Source organism: Triturus cristatus, chromosome 12 (assembly GCF_964204655.1).
Source record: "Triturus cristatus chromosome 12, aTriCri1.1, whole genome shotgun sequence".
NCBI lineage: Eukaryota > Metazoa > Chordata > Amphibia > Caudata > Salamandridae > Triturus > Triturus cristatus.
Genome location: NC_140595.1, coordinates 785091085 through 785109736, shown reverse-complemented (window position 1 = coordinate 785109736; position 18652 = coordinate 785091085). Strand labels below are relative to the sequence as shown.

Sequence of the window (18652 nt, the reverse complement as noted above, 5' to 3'; positions counted from 1 at the left end):
TGCTTCATTACACTATTCCTTCTCTCCCTCTACCGCCTTTCTCCTGTGGTGATTGTTGTTGGTGCCTGGTCTCATAGCCCACTTGACCACCTTGTATGATAATTCCCCACTACTCTGCTATCTATCCCCTCCTGTCCGTGGATCTGTCAGCTGGACCAACTCCTCACAGCATCTACCTCAGCTTATATGATGCTGATTCCCATTGCTTCCACCTCCGCTTTACCTGAGTGAAATCCTCACACCATTTTGGATGGTTGCTTATTGTATGGCCTCTTCTATGAGTTGCTTCTTTGCCATTCTAATGGGAACAACTCAAAGCTTATACTATGATTGATAGCACAATGGCTGCTAAATTGCTGCTCATGGTTAGAATCAGCTGAGCACATATTATGGTTGATTGTATAAACTCCCTTTCCTATAGGCTGCTCCCTTACCATGGCCCCTTGTATAAAGCCCGTACCTGTCGGTCATCCCCTGCTACTCTTAGGTAGACTTCACTGGCATGTTATGGCTGGTCAGATCGTGTCTGTCTCTCCATGGGGGACCCACCAGAGCATTTACTATAGCTGGTTGTATAATGTCCAATCATATAGGTGGCTCCTTTCCACTCCTGGGTGGATTAATAAGAGCCTATACAAAACCAGGTTGAAAAATATCCATCATCAAAGGTTGCTTCAGTGACACTCGTGTGGATTGCTGAGCGAATACTACACTTGATACAAGATTTAACATCCTTAGTGTACCCCCGTCACCGGTGGATACTTTCAATGCCCAAAATTGAATATGAACTTCTGTCCTAACCCCATGCAATGCATAGGCATAGCTACTCACTGGTAGCAATAATTTGAGCAGGCTGCCATAAATGTGTGACTAAAAAGCTTCTCACACAGGCTACACTTCACTGGCAGAATTTCTAACCATACCTACACTATCTAATGCTTACAACCTGTCTTTTTTTTGGCTTCTAATCAAAGCTTAGGCACAGCAAGAGCACAACTGTGGACCTCAAGCATGACATTTAAACATTACCCCCATAGTTCTTGTAGTATATGCAGGCTTCCTTCCATAGGAATCCCCATACAATATTGTGATACCTGACGGGAAAGGCACCTCTTATGAGATATAGAGCACAACATAACTGCAAATAGAATACAGTGCAAGTACCAGCTGCTGACTATGCTGCTTCCCTCAGCTTCTGGTTTGTGGATTCACTAGAGGCTTTCAGTGATCTTGATGTAACTTTCACCTTGTCACATATTACTCTGGTGAGCAATCCTATGCGTGGCCATTAACCTTTTGAAATGAGCTCTAAATACTGCACTTGCTCATTATTTGGTTCAATGCTTATGGTGGGTTGATGTCCTCCTACTGTCAAAGGATGTCTTTGGTATTGAATATTGACTCTTATGATTGACACTTGGAGTCATCCTTCTCAGGAAGTGATAACTCACTGCAAAACAGTGTTGCGATATACCTTGTATCCTGCAATTCCTGTTGATTGAGGACTGAGTAATAACTTATTTGATCATTTGTTTACAGTGTTGCAAGGGGAAAGAGATTCTGAGCATCCGTACTGTAATGCGCTATGTGACTCCTAGTGGGGCAGGTTGGTTCATACACCACCATGGCATTGCTGAACTATCTCAATAAGATTATGGATCCAAACACATGCTGACTACCCAAGTTGATGACTGCAGTCTGAAGAAGGGAGCTTCATGTAATATATAATTGATTTTCCAAGTCCTTTAACGATGAGCATGATGTGGATTGGCAACTATGCAGGTGGACAGATTCAGGTTGGTACTTCAGTAAAGGTATTTAACTTCTGGGAGAAACCAGGTTGTCTTGTATGTTTCCTCTTAACTGTCCAAACGCAAGGTTCTGCAGAATGTTTGTGATTTCTAATGTGTTGGCTGCAAGAATCATCCTACTCAGGGCTCTAAAAAATCATACAAATTTTACTAGACCTGCAGGTAAACTGATCTCAACACAATTTGTCAGAGTTCACTTTACAAAATCCTGTAACTTCAGTCACAGAAAGAAAAGTAAATGTAGGAAGACAAACGGACTTTTGACTTGTCTCTCTGAAAGCCGAGCAAATGTGACAAGATAAGTTTTAAAGGCATATTTAGTGCTTGTTCACTTTGTGAGCAATCAAAACCAAGATGCTTTTAAATCTTGTTATCTTGTCACATTTGTTCTGCTTTCAGAGACAGAGGTCAAAAGTCAGTTTGTCCTCTTTAACTTTTCTTTCAAGTGACTGAAGTTAGAGGATTTTCAGCTCACCAGAAAGAGTGAGTAGGATCTACAAATAGCCCGTCCTGATTAAATCTGGCTCACCATAGCAAGCGGGCCAGTAGATTTTTAGAGCCCTGCTACTCAAAAGGGAGTGTTCGCCTCCAGTACACAAGGGTAATTCTGCCGTATTGATTTGGCAGTGGACCAAGGTGCTTGTATTTAAAAGATTGCTTATTTATCCCCACCTTATCTGTATGTTGCATGAAACAGTTTATAGTTGTAGTCTACATTTTAATGTTAATCTATAAGACTTGTAAAGCACTCTGTTGCCAAACGGTGTCCTGGCGCTGACCTACTGATCGAACCAAGTAATGACTGGTATCTTACCAGAAATCTGAAGTAGTAAAAAGCCAAGTTTTCAGCTCCTGTCTGAAGTTAAGTAAGGAAGAAGCTGATTGGATGGAGGTCGTGAGTTTATTCCATATTTTTATGGTACCCAGATAGAAACTTCTGTCACTCAGTTTGTTCATTTAAATGTAGGTACCACCAAAGTTCTGGAATTAGATGATCGAAGTGCTCTGCAGGGTGTGTACCATCTGAATTGCTGGCTTAAATGTTGTGGTCCTTGTTTGGGTAGTGTGTTACACACAATGAACAATGCTTTAAAATGAGCCTTCTCCTTCACTGGTAACCAGTGTAATTATTTGAAGGTGTTCCTGACAGATACGTACTTTGGTGTCCAAGAGAGAACTCTCGCGGCCACGTTTTGCAGCACCTGAAGTTTTCTAAGATGCTGGGCCCGTAGATTAAGATAGAGGCCATTACAGTAATCTAATCTGGCCAATATGAAAGCTGATCTGACCAGTTGTTGAATTCTTACTGGGATAAACGGCAGGATCTTTCTAATTTTCTCCGAATTGAAAAAGTAGAAGATGTAAGGGCATTAACCTGTTCCACAAAAGTGAGTTTATTATCTATAATTATCCCAAGATTTCTGGCCTTTACTACCAGCTCACCAAGATTCATTGGCCACCAGTCTGGGGACCAAAAAGAGGAAACGTTTCCAATGGGGACCACCTCCGTTTTGGTAGAGTTAAACTTCAGACTATTAGCGCTCATCCATGAGCTTACCGCTAGCAAGCAGTCATGAAACTGCTTGCTAACAGAATGTGGCTGATTTCTAATTGATACAACTATCTGTGTATCTTCAGCATACGAAGTTAAGTCGAAGCCAAAAGCTTTTATAACTGGGGCCATAGCCGCAATATAGATATGAAAAAGAGTTGGGCTAATTGATGAGCCCTGAGGCACTCCACAAGAGAGCCGAAAAGGATCAGATTTAAACAGGCCCATAGTCACAAATTGCATCCTATCATCCAGGAATGATTTTTGCAGGTGAAGAGCCACTCCCTGCACCCCAATTTCTGCTAATCTGTCCACCAGAATGGTATGGTGGACAGTATCTAAGTCAGCTGCTAGATCTATTAAAATCAGTGCGGCCTTCCCTCCATTGTCTAAGGCTATCCTTATTTCTTCGACTGATTTAATCAAGTCCGACTTGGTACTTTGACCAGTTCTAGACCCATGTTGAGAATCGTCCAAGCAATTATATGTATTAATATACTCCACCAACTGTTTATTCATAGCCGTCCCAACAAGTTTAGCAGGAAATGGTAAGCGTGATATGGGGTGATAATTATTGACTTCCCCGGGTCGAAATTGTTTTTTTTTCTTTTTTTTAATAGGCAGGATTGACACAGTTTTCCATAGTTTAGGGAAAAATTCCCCTCCTAAAAATGATTAAATATATTTGTCATGTTATCCGCCACTAAATCCAGGGCTTTTTTACCACCACCACTGGGCACGGATTGATTGGTGATCCTGATTTAGTATGTGCCATTAGTTCTACCACGGATGCCTTTTTTAGGCGTGCAAATGTAGCAAAACCAGGTTCTCCAGCAGGGCTATCTACTGCTCTCTTGCTCTCTATAATAAAGGAGTTGTCCTTAATTGTACTACTACCTACTGCATTATAGATGCTTTCCACCTTGTGCATAAAATGCTTAGCAATTTGATCGCACAGCAATTGAGTTGGCGGTGTTTCTGGAATGGATGGCGAAGAAAGCGACATCAATTTTAAAGAGCTCCAGAGTTATTATTTGCACCCTCTATTTTTTGTGTGAAATGTAAGGTTGTTTCACTCCTTATCATTTCCTTCTGCTTGCTTAATAATTGCTAATATTTCAGTGCTTCTAAAGGATCGTAGGTCAATCTCCAGATATGTTCCTGTGTTTTTACAACCTAATTTACAGGTCTTTAGACTATCTGAATACCATGGGGCAGACGGGTGGTTACGCTTTGAACCTACCGAGACCAGGGGGACTTGTTGTGAACCGCTCAATTCCAGCCAGTGACTGTAGTTACTAGCATTTTTATCTACATTCTTCCCATATTCTGGTTGAGACTTTTTCAGTTTAACCTGGAAATCGTGTTCATTGATCCTGCTCCATGCTCTCACCGCGCTATTACTACTAATTCTGCCAGTTCGGGGTGCAGATACTGTTCTGTTTTAAATAGGATGGCTGAATGGTCTGACCAGGTAAGTGGCAGAATATCTTGCACCTGAATATTAGGATTATTAGTAAACATCCCATCAAGTGTATGCCCAGCTTGATGGGTGGGCCCCTTCAATACTTGTGTGAGACCAAAGCTCTCCAAAAGATCCAGTAAGGAGACAGTATCAGTCTCTGCAGCGGCTTCTAAACAAAAATGTAAGTACTCCAGCAATGTGAGGTTTGAGTCTGCTAAATGATCTTCCAAGAGATTATGGGCATTATTGATAAACACCTCTCATGCCCGGTGGTCGGTAAACTAAAATGCTTTAAAACAGTTGTTGGGCATTCAATTAAAAGCTAAAAGAAAGTGCTTCACAAAACGGTAAGGAAGAAGGTACCAGCCAATGACTCGTGGCAAATAATAACCAGAACCCCTCCCTCTACAATCCTTTCTTTCTAATGTAACAATCCAATACCCTGGTGGAGTAGCCTTTACCAAACTGGGACCAGAGGCCCCATCAGTCCAGGACTCTGTGATGAAAATGAAATCACTACCTTGACTTTTTGCAAATTCAGCACCCTCTTAACTGTGCTTGACTAGAGATCTGGTGTTCAATAAGTAGCAGTTTATGGTTTTAAGAAAAGGCTTATTCCTACCTATGTTAGCTTTCCTACCTCCCAACTGTCTAACACCTTGACCAATAAGAGTTGGAGGGATAGAATTACAAACAGGACATAGCCAGTCCCATGCTTGTCCCTCCCTCCCCATATTAAGACAAACAATACAAACCTTGCCCTTTGGATTTAACCTCCTAGTTTCTCACTTAAGTAGATGATCAGTTGCTGAGGAGGTGACGTAAAATGGGCAGAGTGGCTAGTGCTGCATACCAGCCGAGAGCGAACAGGCGTAGACCAGCTTGCCTTTGGCGCGCGTCCACGTCTCCCATGTGGGAGGGGGCATGTACCCATACCAGCCATAATTAGGACCAGCTGGTCTGGTCTTTAAAAATTCCTCCTACGCGATCAGCCTTCTACTTAGCTGAAGCGCAGAGTTTAAAATGTGAAAAAGTATAAATGAACAGAAAGTCTATAAAATAAACAGATCCTCTACCGGTAAAGAACACCGGTCATAGATGGCCCCCACGTCGTGGAAGCCAGTCACCTCCCAAAACCACTCTAAGCTTTATGTTGTTCTTTAACTGGATTTGGTGAGGTGTCTGAGTGTCGTCTTTATGCAGAGTAAAGATTTAAAGCTGAGAGGTCTTTGCTCTGGTGGACCATGTTTTTGGATGCGCAGTGTTATATCAGTCGGACGTACTGGCCTTCCCCAAAACATTTTGCTTGGCTCCCTCCAGTTTTTGCTTAAGTTAGTTTTTGTTGTGCAGTTTACCATTGCTAACCAGTGCTAAAGTGCTTGTGCTCACTCCCCTTAACATTGTTAATTTGGTTTCCATCTGATTGGCTTATTTAATTTACTTATAAGTCCCTTGTAGAGTGGTATACCATATAACCAGGGCTTGTAAATTAAAGGCTACTAAAGGACATTCAGCACATATTGTGCCACCCACTTAAGTAGCCCCCTTAGACAATGTCCCATGTGCGCCATTGCAGCCTAAATGCAGTTTTAAATTGTCAATCAACTTTCTAATATAACCTCCTTGCCAAGCCTGAAACGTTCCTTCTATTGCATATACATCGACCTTAAGGTAGGCACTAGAATGCATTGCTGCTCCTGTGATGACTGCTTTGTTGCCTGGAGTCTGCCTTGTACCATCAGAGACCAGCCCTGCTATGCAAGCCGTGCATCTTCACCTGACCCCAGTACTGCCAGAGTGACTCCAAGGGCCAACTTGTTCAGAGCAATAAGGATAAAAAGCCCCCACCCCCATTTTGAACCTGCACCTGGATCCAGCCTGAGTCTTGAACCCTCAAGTGGTACTCCACCAGTCCTGGCCCCCCTTGCTTGAAGTGCTAAAGAAACCTAGGTAGCCAAAAATCCAAAGCTTGGGACTTAAAAATGTTCTGACTAAACATTTCTCTATGAACCGAGGGAAGACTAAGACCGACCTGCTAGTCGGTCCGCCCAAGGCACTTAACTGGAGGAGCTGCAAAGTCAGGTGAACCAGCGATGTTCTTCTCTGCAGCAATTAAATCCTGTTAAGCAGTCCTTTGCCAAAGGTGCATCTAACCTCTTAGCCACGCACTGGAGATTTTAAACTTCCAAAAAAGAGACGGAGTCCAAACCTAGATATCTTCACCACCATTTTGTCCACTGGCTCCCCAACAATGGCACTCCCTCCTCAGATACCGCCTGCAGCATTGCCCTGCTGAAATTTACCTTCTCAGAATATTTTTCTTAAACTATTCTCAGTCTAAAGGTAAGTGCTTCCCGGGCCCTATCCATTTCTTGTATCCGCCCCATGTTCCATTGCGGTCAGCTAGATTTTGGAACTTTAACCTTATCTTACGCGACTAGATGTCCGTGGCTCTTGCTTTGATCTTTTAGGTGCTAGTTTTTACAAAACATTAAAAAAAAATTGATGACTCTAGTTCTCCTGATGGGATTTTTATTGTTTCAGTGTCAAATAATTAAAATGTACTCTTATTTTTCTAAATTGGTCTGGGATTGATCTTGTGTTGTGTTTTCACTTTACTGCTGTTTCTCTGCTGCATAAATATTTTACATATTCCACCAAGTTAAACTTGACTGAGTTTCTGCTGCTAAGCTACGTTGGGTTAAGTAAAGGTTAATTTATTGACTCTCTGTAGTACACGTGTCCGGGTTTGTGGCTGTTGCTTGATCAGGGCTCACACCCCACTTAACCAACAACCCAAATACTCACAGGTTGTAAGAACATAAAGAGATTTGCCTATTGATCTGAAAATGGTAATTGATTGTGTGTACTTCCCTTACTGTAGGAAGGATACATTTGTGGAAAGACTTCAATTCTTCAATACAGAAATAGTTGCTTAGTTTGTTTTTGCTCTTGTTGGTGAACAGGTTTTTCATGACTGGCTGCAGGAAAACACAATTAGCCAGAGTTGACAATGCAGAACCATAACTTCTATTTAACTGAAGTTTATTGGGGCATTTTCAGTACTCTTTATAAAACATTTTTAAAAGAATCAGTTTTTGTGTGCTTTTTTTTTTTAATATGCTGTCCAAATAATAAAGGTGCTTCCCCCCCATTTTCATAGATTGGTCCAGCTCTACTTACCACAGCCATGTGTCCATCGTCCAAACTGAGGCTTCCTCTGGAGCACTAGAGCCTCTGAATGGCAGCTGGAAAAAGCTGTCCATCTTAGAACCACTCTAAGGCAGATGCTGAGAACTTGAATGAAGAAGAGGACTTAACACGCATGGTACAGCTACTTCATGCTCTGACCACTCAAGACCAGATTGACCAGCACAAACGTTTTGGTCCTTTTTTTTTTAATGGAGGAGCTTTCGTTTGACGGTCCTTCAAGAAAAACCTCCATATATAGGCCCCTGAAATTTGAGGCACAGCCGTGTAGTGAAGACCCTGCCCCAAAACCCTCTGGATGAATCTGAGTTGGTAAGTCTCAGTGAGCTGAATGGTCACATCTAACAGATGTAATGTTCTGTGTGTTCTGAGTATAAAGCTCAGAGAGGCAGGCACAGCTGCCATTAATTCTTGAAGTGGGTTAGTTGAGTAGCATAAAAGGGGCAACAATAAGGAATTAGTATGTTATGATTAAGAAGTAACGTGGTAAAGTAAAGCTTTTTTCATTTGCATAAATGTGGGTAACAATCTATGGAGGGATAACCTTTAGAGTTAGAAACGACAGACACTTTCAAGGGGCATGGCCCAGCAGTTTAAGACTGGTGTGGGAGGGAGATTTTTTGAATCCATCCAGTAGCAATGAAACATTGGAACTTAGTGTGGTCAAGAAAATACCTCAAGGGGAATGACGCTGAAAGTAAGATGATGGACGTAATGCTGAGCAATGCAAACATTCACCCCCAGTCACAAATTACACAAAAGTTACATCACCCTGGCAAGAAAAATCTATCTCAATTCTTCCTACCCGACAACCAATTCGTAGGCTAAGTCTTTTTCCAAAGGTTTGACTCCAAGATGGCGTTTGTGTAAAGCATAGGTGAGCTACATCGTAATTGCAAAGTAATGCATTCACTGTAAATTCCATCAGCCCTTGACATCAGCAGCCAGTCATCTTGAGTTCCTAGCTCCACTGGACTGAGCAGGTTAAAACTAGCACTTAATTTGAGCCAGTGGTTTCTGGTGCTCGACATTGGCACTTAACTGTAAACCCAATCAACAACAAGAGAGAGGGAATCTAAGGAGCACTCTTGGTCCCCCAGTTTGAATAGTCAAAACAACAGAAGAGTGTGCATCCTCAGGAGACGAGCAAGCATGAAGAATCAAACTTGATTCTTTAAGAAGCCCTCACTCACCGTGATTTGAAGGCACACTTCTGTCTTGACTACTTAACTGTAAACATCAGCACTTATGGCAATCTGCCACATTGTGGTGCTGTTTAATTTTGCAACTTTTACAACATCTGTTTATTAAAAATAAATTAAAAATGACTAATACCTGCTGCAAAGTCATTCTTCTAGCTTTGGGGATCTGTATTAGTCAGAATTGTGACACTTGTAGAAGTGTGATGGGTTAGTAGCTGTGCTGTTGCTGTAACTGCAGTGCTGAAAGCGGCAATGGGCGGTGCAACTGAAATGGTCTCCTGCTGAGGGCCATGGCACTTTTTATTAATGCAAATTAAGCACTGGTTATAACTGCATTTCCAAGACTGGTATGGTGAGCAAAACAACGATCTGTTTAACCCAGGTCTGTGACTGGTGGTGAATGTTTTATTTATTCAGCTTTCTGTCCATCATCTGTTCTTTTTTCATTTGTCACTAGAAGTGGGATGGGTATGCCCAGATGTGGATCCCATGATCGCTGCGCCACTATATTCAAGCTAACCTGGCTGATGAGAGGGTGATACCCCAATACTTGTCCAAGGATGTTCGTTTCTGGGCCAGAGAGGAACTGGTCTGGCAGTTCTGGACAGACGTTTCCCATGGGGAGCAGGGTCAAGACTGATTTACATATGGCTGGGTCCAAAAAGAAAGGAATGGCGAGCAGAAAACTATAGATTTAACACAGATATGACTGGGGGTGAATACTTGATTTGTTCAGCATTCCGTCCATCATTTTTTCTTTTTGTGTCAGTCGTGCAGTTTCAGAATTGCCACAGGTGCAGGTTATCGCACCTTTACTTTACGCAGGTCCTAAATTCGTAAACTCTGGTCTCTTTGTCACAAGTTGGTCAGATCAGCGATTCTGGTGTCGGGTGGCCCTTTAAATCCTAGATTTATGGGCAATGGGGTTGTGGGTGTTAGTAGCCAAAGTAGCTACTAGCTCCAACGAGCAAAGCAAGCGCCGAGATGCCCCCGGGTGATTCGCGCGCTATAGAAAATTTCGTAACATAACAGCTAATCCACCCCTGAGGTGACCACTTCCTCTTGAAGGTGGCACCTTTTCTACCTATATGTAGAAGCCTTGAATCTGCCATGTTTAAAATGGCAGAACTCTTCTTCAGCTGAAAAGACATGGTAGCCCACCCTAGGAGTGTGGCTAGCCTTCTGGGGGGGTACACCTCCTGGCTTTCTAATTTTTCCATTTGCCTGAGTGCAAATGTGCTTAGGGCAGGGGGGGGGCTCTTCCCTTCTCTAGGAGGTAGCCTGGTTGCATATCAGAGGCCGTGGGAGCTTTAAATCTCACCTCCTTGATAAGCCACTTCACTAGCTGTCCTGTCTTGGTGGAGCTGACAGCTCCCAACTAGGCAGGCCTTTGTTTCTGACCCCTGGGAGTGTTCACACCTCCTAGCAGGAGGCCGATTCCTGTCTTGGTGGCAGCAGTTGCAGGCTGTCAACCAGGGCACAGGAGAGGCTGGGGCAACCAGATGGGCAAACTCGTAAGAAGCAACCTGGGTGCATGCGTATAAAATCTGCCATGGGAACCAAGTCAGTTTTGAGACAAGTTGTTTGATACCAAACATGACACTCAGTGGGACCATAATGGAGCTGGCAATCTCAGGATGCCCTGGTGCATGTTATTCTATGGCCCCTGAACACTTCTAGTAGCCCTTAATGGAAAGTGACTACTATAGCTTGCACTTATATGTCCACACTTTTAATATAATGCACGCTGCTTCCTGGGCTCAGGAGGCCTACCTTAGGGGTTGACCTGTACAAAGAATTGTGCTACCTATGATCTTGCCACTCATGGTGAGAGCAAAGTCGAGTTTGAGCAGTTGGCGCTGCTCCAGCAGTCTGCAATGGCGGCCTGCTTTCATCTCTTTCCTTGGGTCACTCACGTGGCACAATTAATGCTGCAGACCCTAGTGAGCCTTTTGGTACCAATGCTAAACAGGCCATGGGAGTTACTTACCAGCGACTAATATGGGGGTTAAAGTCCTTGCCAATTGGGGTTGCCAACTGACATGCATCATATTTTAGGGAGAGAGCACTGGAGTCTGGTTAGCTCCAGTGCACGTTGAGTCAAAACCATCAGCTTTGGTGAAAAGTGTGGACGTGACCTTGCAAAAAGAATACTTTCCTACATGAAGGAAGCCAATTGCTGAGCCTCCCTCAACCCTGGGCCTCTTCCCTCCCCCCCAACCCCTGCCCTCTTCCCCATCTTCTCCTACTCCTTCCCGCTTTCCTACCCCTCTCCACCTCTTGCCCTCTTCCCTGCCCCCCTCCAAGGGTACTGAGAATCTGCAAGCTCGCTGAAAATAGTCTAAGGTTTCACCTTTTAAAATGCAAAGACACATGACAGAGAGGAAAAGGGAGTTCAGAATATTTTCAACTCTTGCCTGCTGAAAAATCCACACAGCATTGCACTGAGAGAGGCAAGTACCGCACATAGCAAATACCTGCACTGAAATTGATGTTTGCAGTATATGAAATAGCAATCAATGTTATCAGTTTTCATCTGCCTTTATTATGTGTAGCCTTTGGGAATGTCTATCTTATTTCTTGGCTGAAGCAATATGGAATTAGCTTTTTGAACATTTTGCAAGTATTAATGCGTGCAGACTGACTACAGCCTTATTTGTTAAACAGCATTGGAACACTATGAAGCAGGGCCTAACTTAACAAGCCACAGTTACAGTTGACTCCTGTAGCATCAAACCAGACATGTTAAATGAAAAAAAAATGTCAGTGTTCACTTTAAACCTTGAGGCATAGCTTGCAGTGAGATGTGTTATAAAATTAATGTTGTTCCAAACATGACTTGCAAACATTTTGCTGCAGGGTCCCAAGCTTGACATTTACACAACTTGTACAATGTATGTGCACATTACAATGGACTAATAAAAATGGAAATATACAAATTAGGTATCCAAAACAGTTTCTCTGGGGAAACAGCTTTTACAACGCTGGTAGGTTACAACGCAGACGTTGCATCATCTGCGTTGTTACCAAGCATGGCATTACATCGCAAGTAGTTTCAACGACTTACGCTAGATGGCGCGCAACACCAGGGAATGTGTTGGATTTTAAATCCAACACATTCCCTGCTGTTGCGCTAACTGGAGTAGGATTAGTAATTTATACTATTCCTAAATCCAGCTCGCCATCTGGCGCAAGTCGTGGAAACTACTTGCGATGTAAAGCCATGAGTGGTAACAATGCAAAAGATGTAATGTTCACGTTGTAACCTACTGCGGGGTAGTGGATGGTATAGTAACGTCATACATTTGTTTCTCTGCTTAATAAAAGGCACATGCTGTTAAGACCTGTTTGCTTGGGCCAAACTTCCCAGAGGTAAAACATTCCTCCTACCTAGTTCAACAAGCATTTGCAATGCAATAGGTCTCGTATTTACGGGAATTTGGACTATTGGCATTGTAAATGACAATAGATTAAACTCTCGCAAATGTGAGACCTATTGTATTGCAAATACTTTATTTGTAAAAGCGCCCCATGCCACGCTTTCACGTTAATAGAGGCCACGCCACTTTATTTTAGACGAGCCGCGTCTAAAGAAAGGTCTGCGGCTGCGTCTGCGTCTGCTATTAAAGTGAAAGCTAACTCTGGGCGTAGGACTACGCTATGCTCACGTAGTTTGTGCAACTACACGCTAAGCAAATTGCACGTAGCACAGTGCAAAAACGTGTAGTGTAGCGGGCATTTTTTGCTTGCTCCCGGTCCTCAACGTCGAATGAGCAAAATGACAGCCTTGTCGAGACTTTTTCCTCGTTGGCGATCAGCAACATCAAGTTGCCGATCGCATCGTGGAAAATAAACCTCCCGGCGAGATTCTCAACGCGGGGAGGTCAGGTTTCTCATTGCGAGTGGTCACACATGAATCTACTCGAGCGGCAAAAAATGACCACTTGCACTGTACAAGATGCCATTTGCAATGATTGCACAGTGCGTACAAGCATCCGGCACTGTGCAATCAGTGCGAACAGCATTTTTCCTCCCGCACCATGCAGCTCGCGTAGCTTGGGTAGTGCGAAGTGCACTTCGCATAGCGCTACTACGCAAACTACGCACAGGGTTAGTGAAAGAACTGTATGGGACACTTTAAAAAAAAAAAAAAGAAAAAAGCATTTGTTTGTGAAGTTGAGAAATGATAGAGCGCTTACAGCACTCTAAATTGTATGGGTGCACTATACTTATGGTTGAAACGCACTTACATGTATTTTGTCATTTCCAGTGCTTTTAATTAAGATGCATTTATTCAGGTTATAGTAGCATTGAAGAACAAGTTACTAACCTTCGGTAACGATGTATCTGTAAGAAACATTAGTTAGTTAGATTCCTCACCTTAGAATATCCCCAGGCGTCAGACTGGATCCGGAAGATTTTTCGTCAGCAATACCCCTTGCGCGTCGCTAGGCGTCGTCTGCGGCTCCGCGTCCGTCGTCGGCGTCGTGCGCCGGGATGACGTCGTCGGAGTACTTAGACGCCGCCCTCGCGCGCTGACGTCAGTTCTTGTACATAGCCTTCCGCGCCAGGAACGCAGGGCCATGCAAAGACCGACACTGGTGCCAAAAATAAAATCTAGGGGCCTGAAAGGACAACCTTAACCCTAGATGTCAGTTCGCAGAACGGGGAGGATGGGAGGGTCGGTGAGGAATCTAACTAACTAATGTTTCTTACAGATACATCGTTACCGAAGGTTAGTAACTTGTTCATCTGAAAGAAACACGTTAGTTAGATTCCTCACCTTAGAATAGATACCCAAGCAATACCATCCCCGGTGGTGGGTCTGCGAACCAAGATCACACCAGAAAGTCCTGGAGGACAGAACGGCCAAAGAAGCCATCCCTCCGGACTTGGCTGTCAAGGCAATAATGCCTGGCAAACGTGTGTAGAGAAGCCCACGTCGCCGCCTGACAGATGTCCTGCAAAGGGACTCCCCGTCCCAAGGCAGTAGTAGCCGCCGTGGCCCGAGTAGAATGGGCGCGCAGCCCAACAGGAGGGTCCTTTTTAGCCAAGGAATAGCAGATTTTTATACACAAAACGACCCACCGAGAGATGGTTCGTTTGTGCACAGCTTTCCCCTTCTTAGCGCCCACGTACCCAACAAAAAGCTGGTCGTCCACCCGGAACTGTTTTGTGCGGTCCAGATAAAAGGAGAGCGCACGTTTTGGGTCCAGACGGTGGAGCCTCTCTTCCTCTTTGGAAGGATGCGGAGGCGGAAAGAAGGTGGGCAAGGTGACAGACTGCCCAAGGTGAAAAGGAGTCACCACTTTAGGAAGAAAGGAGGGACGAGGCCGAAGGACAACCTTGTCCGGATGAACAGATAGGAAAGGAGGCTTTGAAGATAAAGCCTGGAGCTCACTCACCCGTCTAGCCGAGGTGATGGCTACCAGAAAAGCAGTCTTTAGAGTTAGAAGACGAAGAGGGCAATTGTGAAGAGGCTCGAAGGGAGCGCACATCAGGAAGGTCAATACCAGATTCAAGTCCCACTGAGGCATTACAAAAGGGACAGGAGGGAACGTGTGTGTAATGCCTTTGAGAAAGCGTGTAACCACAGGGGACTTGAAAAGAGAAGGCTGATCAGGAAGCCGCAAGAAGGCGGAGATGGCAGCAAGATAACCTTTCAGGGTGCCCAGGGCAGAGCCCTGCCGGGCCAGAGAAAGAAGGAAGAGGAGAACCTCAGAAAGAGGGGCGGAAAGGGGATCCACAGCCTTTGCTGTGCACCATGCCACAAATTTGTTCCACCGGCAGGCGTATACCGACTTTGTGGAGGGACGCCTGGCTGCCAGAATGATATCACAGACTTCAGGAGGCAAGTCAAATGGCATCAACTGCCGCCGCTCAATCTCCACGCATGGAGGTGGAGGCTGGACAGGTTCGGGTGGAGGACCGTCCCCTGCTGCTGCGACAGAAGATCCTCCCGAAGGGGCAGACGTATCGGGGGATCGGTCAACAGACTGAGTAGCTCGGGATACCAGTATCTTCGTGCCCAATCCGGAGCCACCAAGATGACTTGGGCCCGGTCGCGCCTGATCTTCTTCAGCACTCTGGGCAGAAGTGGTATAGGCGGAAAGGCGTACAACAGACCGCAACTCCACTCGTGACGAAAAGCGTCGCCGAGCGAGTGCCGCCTTGGAAATTCCAACGCGCAGAACTGCTGACATTGCGCGTTCTCTTCGGTGGCGAATAGATCTAACCAAGGCTCTCCCCACTGCTGAAAGAGGCCTTGCACCACTTCGGAGTTCAGACGCCATTCGTGATCCATCATGCACCGGCGGCTGAGTTCGTCTGCTCTGGCGTTCAGAGAGCCCGCCAGATGTTGAACCACCAGGGTGACGCCCTGGTGTTCCAGCCATGTCCAGAGGCGCAGAGCCTCCTGACAAAGGGTCCACGACCCCACCCCGCCCTGTTTGTTGCAGTACCACATGGCGGTGGTGTTGTCCGTGAACACCTGCACGACACTTCCCCTGACAGAGGGAAGGAAGGCTTTCAGTGCAAGCCGGATCGCTCTCAACTCCAACAGGTTGATGTGGAGACGAGACTCCGCCGGAGACCAGAGGCCTCTGATCTCCGCCTCTCCCATATGGCCACCCCAACCCAGGAGGGACGCATCCGTCACTACGACATGCTCCGGTTGGGGAAGGGAGAGGCTCTTGCCCTTGACCCACTCGCGGTCCGTGAGCCACCACTGCAACTGCTGTGCAGTGCCCTCCGAGATCAAGACATGGTCGGACAGGTTGCCGTGATGCTGGGCCCACTGAAACTTCAGGTCCCACTGCAGAGCCCGCATGCGCCGCCTGGCGTGATGCACTAGTAGGATGCAGGAGGCCATCAGCCCCAGAAGCCGCAACACTAGCCTGACCGAAACCCGGGATAGAGGCCGAAAGATGGGAATCAGGGCCTGTATATCCCGGACCCGCTGTTCCGGTGGATGGACCCGGAACTGCGCCGAATCGAGAACCGCTCCGATGAAGAGGAGCTTCTGAGAGGGACTCAAGTGTGACTTCGGCACGTTGATGGAAAACCCCAGCAAATGCAGGAGATCCGCCGTAGTCTGGAGGTGGGAGACGACTGCCTGGGGCGAGCCCGCCTTCAACAACCAGTCGTCGAGATAGGGGAAGACTGGGACCCCTGATCTGCGCAGATGAGCTGCGACCACCGCCATCACTTTCGTGAACACCCGAGGGGCACTGGTGAGGCCGAAGGGGAGCACGGTAAACTGAAAGTGCTCTTGGCCCACCGTGAACCGCAGGTAACGCCGGTGGGCCGGCAGGACGGGGATATGGAAATATGCGTCCTGCAAGTCCAACGCTACCATCCAGTCTCCAGGGTCTAGGGCAGCTAAAACCTGAGCCAACGTTAGCATCTTGAACCTTTCCTTTCGGAGGAAGGCATTGACGTTCCGGAGGTCCAAGATAGGGCGCAGGCCCCCCTTGCCCTTCTTGGGAACCAGAAAGTAGTGGGAATAACAACCACGACCTACTGCTGGACTCGGAACGCGCTCGACGGCCCCCTTGGCCAGGAGAGCCGAAACTTCCTCGCGGAGAAGATCCAAATGATCCCCCGAGATACGGTGGTGTTGTGGTGGCATGGCTGGAGGGGTCGTCTCGAAGGGGAGGGAGTAGCCCCTTCGGACGATTTGCAGCACCCACCTGTCCGATGTTATGGACCGCCAGTGGAGCAGGTGATGGCGAACTCTGCCGCCCACTGGCGTGGTATGGGCCTGAAAGCTCGGACTAGGAAGGCTTTGAGGCGGATGCTGCCGGGGTGGATGTGGGCTGACCACGTCGGCCTCCATTTCCGCCACGGCGGAAGCCACGTCCGCGACCGCGCGCAGGTTGGTTCTGCGGCTGGTGGCTCTGCGGACGTGAGGAGGCGCCCCTTCCTTGGCCACGAAAGGGGCGAAAAGCGGAGGTGTGCGCCCGCGGAGCCGAGAGGCCCAAGGACTTGGCCGTAGCCCGGGAGTCCTTAAAGCGGTTCAGCGCACTGTCCGCCTTCTCACCAAACAGGCGAGTGCCATCAAAGGGCATGTCCATGAGGGTGTTCTGGACATCCCCGGAAAAGGACGTGGACCGCATCCAGGCGTGGCGGCGGAGCGCCACCGTGGTGGAAATCGCCCGACCTAGCGAGTCCGTGGTGTCAAGCCCACATCTTATGGCGTGCCGTGCTGCATCCCTCCCATCGGCCAGAGCCTGGGAAAGACGCGTCCGGACCTCCTCCGGACACAGGGGCAGCACGTCCTCCACCGTATCCCACAGAGAATGGGAATAACGGTCCAAGAGACAGGCGGTATTTAAAGACCGCAGGCCCAAACTAAGGGACGAGAACAGTTTCTTGCCAAACTGCTCGAGTCTCTTGGAATCCCGGTCCGGCGGAGCGGTCGGGAAGGAGGATTGGGAAGTAGAGGCCTGGATAACCAGACTCTCGGGGGTGGGGTGTTGGGACAGGAAGCTGGGGTCGCCCGGAGCAGGGCGGTGGCGCCTGGCAACGTTCCTATCCACAGGAGGAACTGTGGAGGGCTTGGACCAGGTGCCCTGCAGAACGTCAGTGAGGGCCTCGTTAAACGGCAGCAGAGGCTCAGTGGAGCTTGCTGAGGTTTGAAGCACCTCAGTGAGGATGTTGGTCCTCACAGCCACGGCAGGCAACTCGAGCCCAAGGGCCTCAGCCGCCTTGCGCAGCACCACAGAAAATGCTGCACCCTCCTCCGAAGCCACGGTCGGAGGAGAAGTGAATCCAGCGTCTGGTGAGGTGTCCAGCCCGCTGGCCTCCCCCAGTTCATCTGCCCAGTCCTGAGAAAGCTGTGACTGAACAGCCAGAGGGTCCTCGAACCCCTCCCAGTCGCCCCCTTCTTCCGATTCCTGATAAACAGGAGGAATGATCGGAACCGGACTGTAGAGATGGTAGGTCTCTAGCGGCGTCGGATGCGGCGTCGGCGGACGCCGTGCCGGCGTCGGGTCCGGATGAGGGCTAAACTGGGGCGTCGGCGTCACAGGCGTCGGCGGCGCCGGTGACGGCGTCGGTGGTTCAGGCGTCGGCGCCGGTGGAGGAGTGACAAGGTCAACCGGCGTCGACTGGGGCCCAGGCATGGGCCCCGCGGGGACCTGCGGCGTCGAGACCGGAGTCGTCGACGGCGCCGGGGCCGGAGCCGCCGGCACGCGAGGTCGCCCAGTCGAGCCCGCGGGGCCCGAAGGCGCGCCAGCGGGCGTCGACGGCGGGGCCAGGCTCCTCATGGCCGAGAGGAAGGCACTGATCTCCGCCGGCGCCGCGTCAGCCCCAGGGACCGGAAGGTATGGGGGCGGACGCGGCACCTGCGGCTCCGCCGGAACCACTTGGACCCTCGGCCGAGTCGCGCGACCGGCGAGGGGAGTCCGAA

General features: G+C 47.7%; 1 long non-coding RNA gene across 2 annotated transcripts in view; it reads left to right on the top strand.

The window, feature by feature from the left end:
• Positions 1-18652, top strand: part of LOC146782835 (uncharacterized) — a 36420-nt gene that overhangs the window by 6102 nt on the left and 11666 nt on the right. For both annotated transcript variants that reach the window (XR_014971965.1, XR_014971964.1), the window contains exons 2-3: positions 1540-1796; positions 7992-8350. This is a non-coding gene — a long non-coding RNA (uncharacterized LOC146782835). The remainder of the gene's footprint in view (positions 1-1539; positions 1797-7991; positions 8351-18652) is intronic.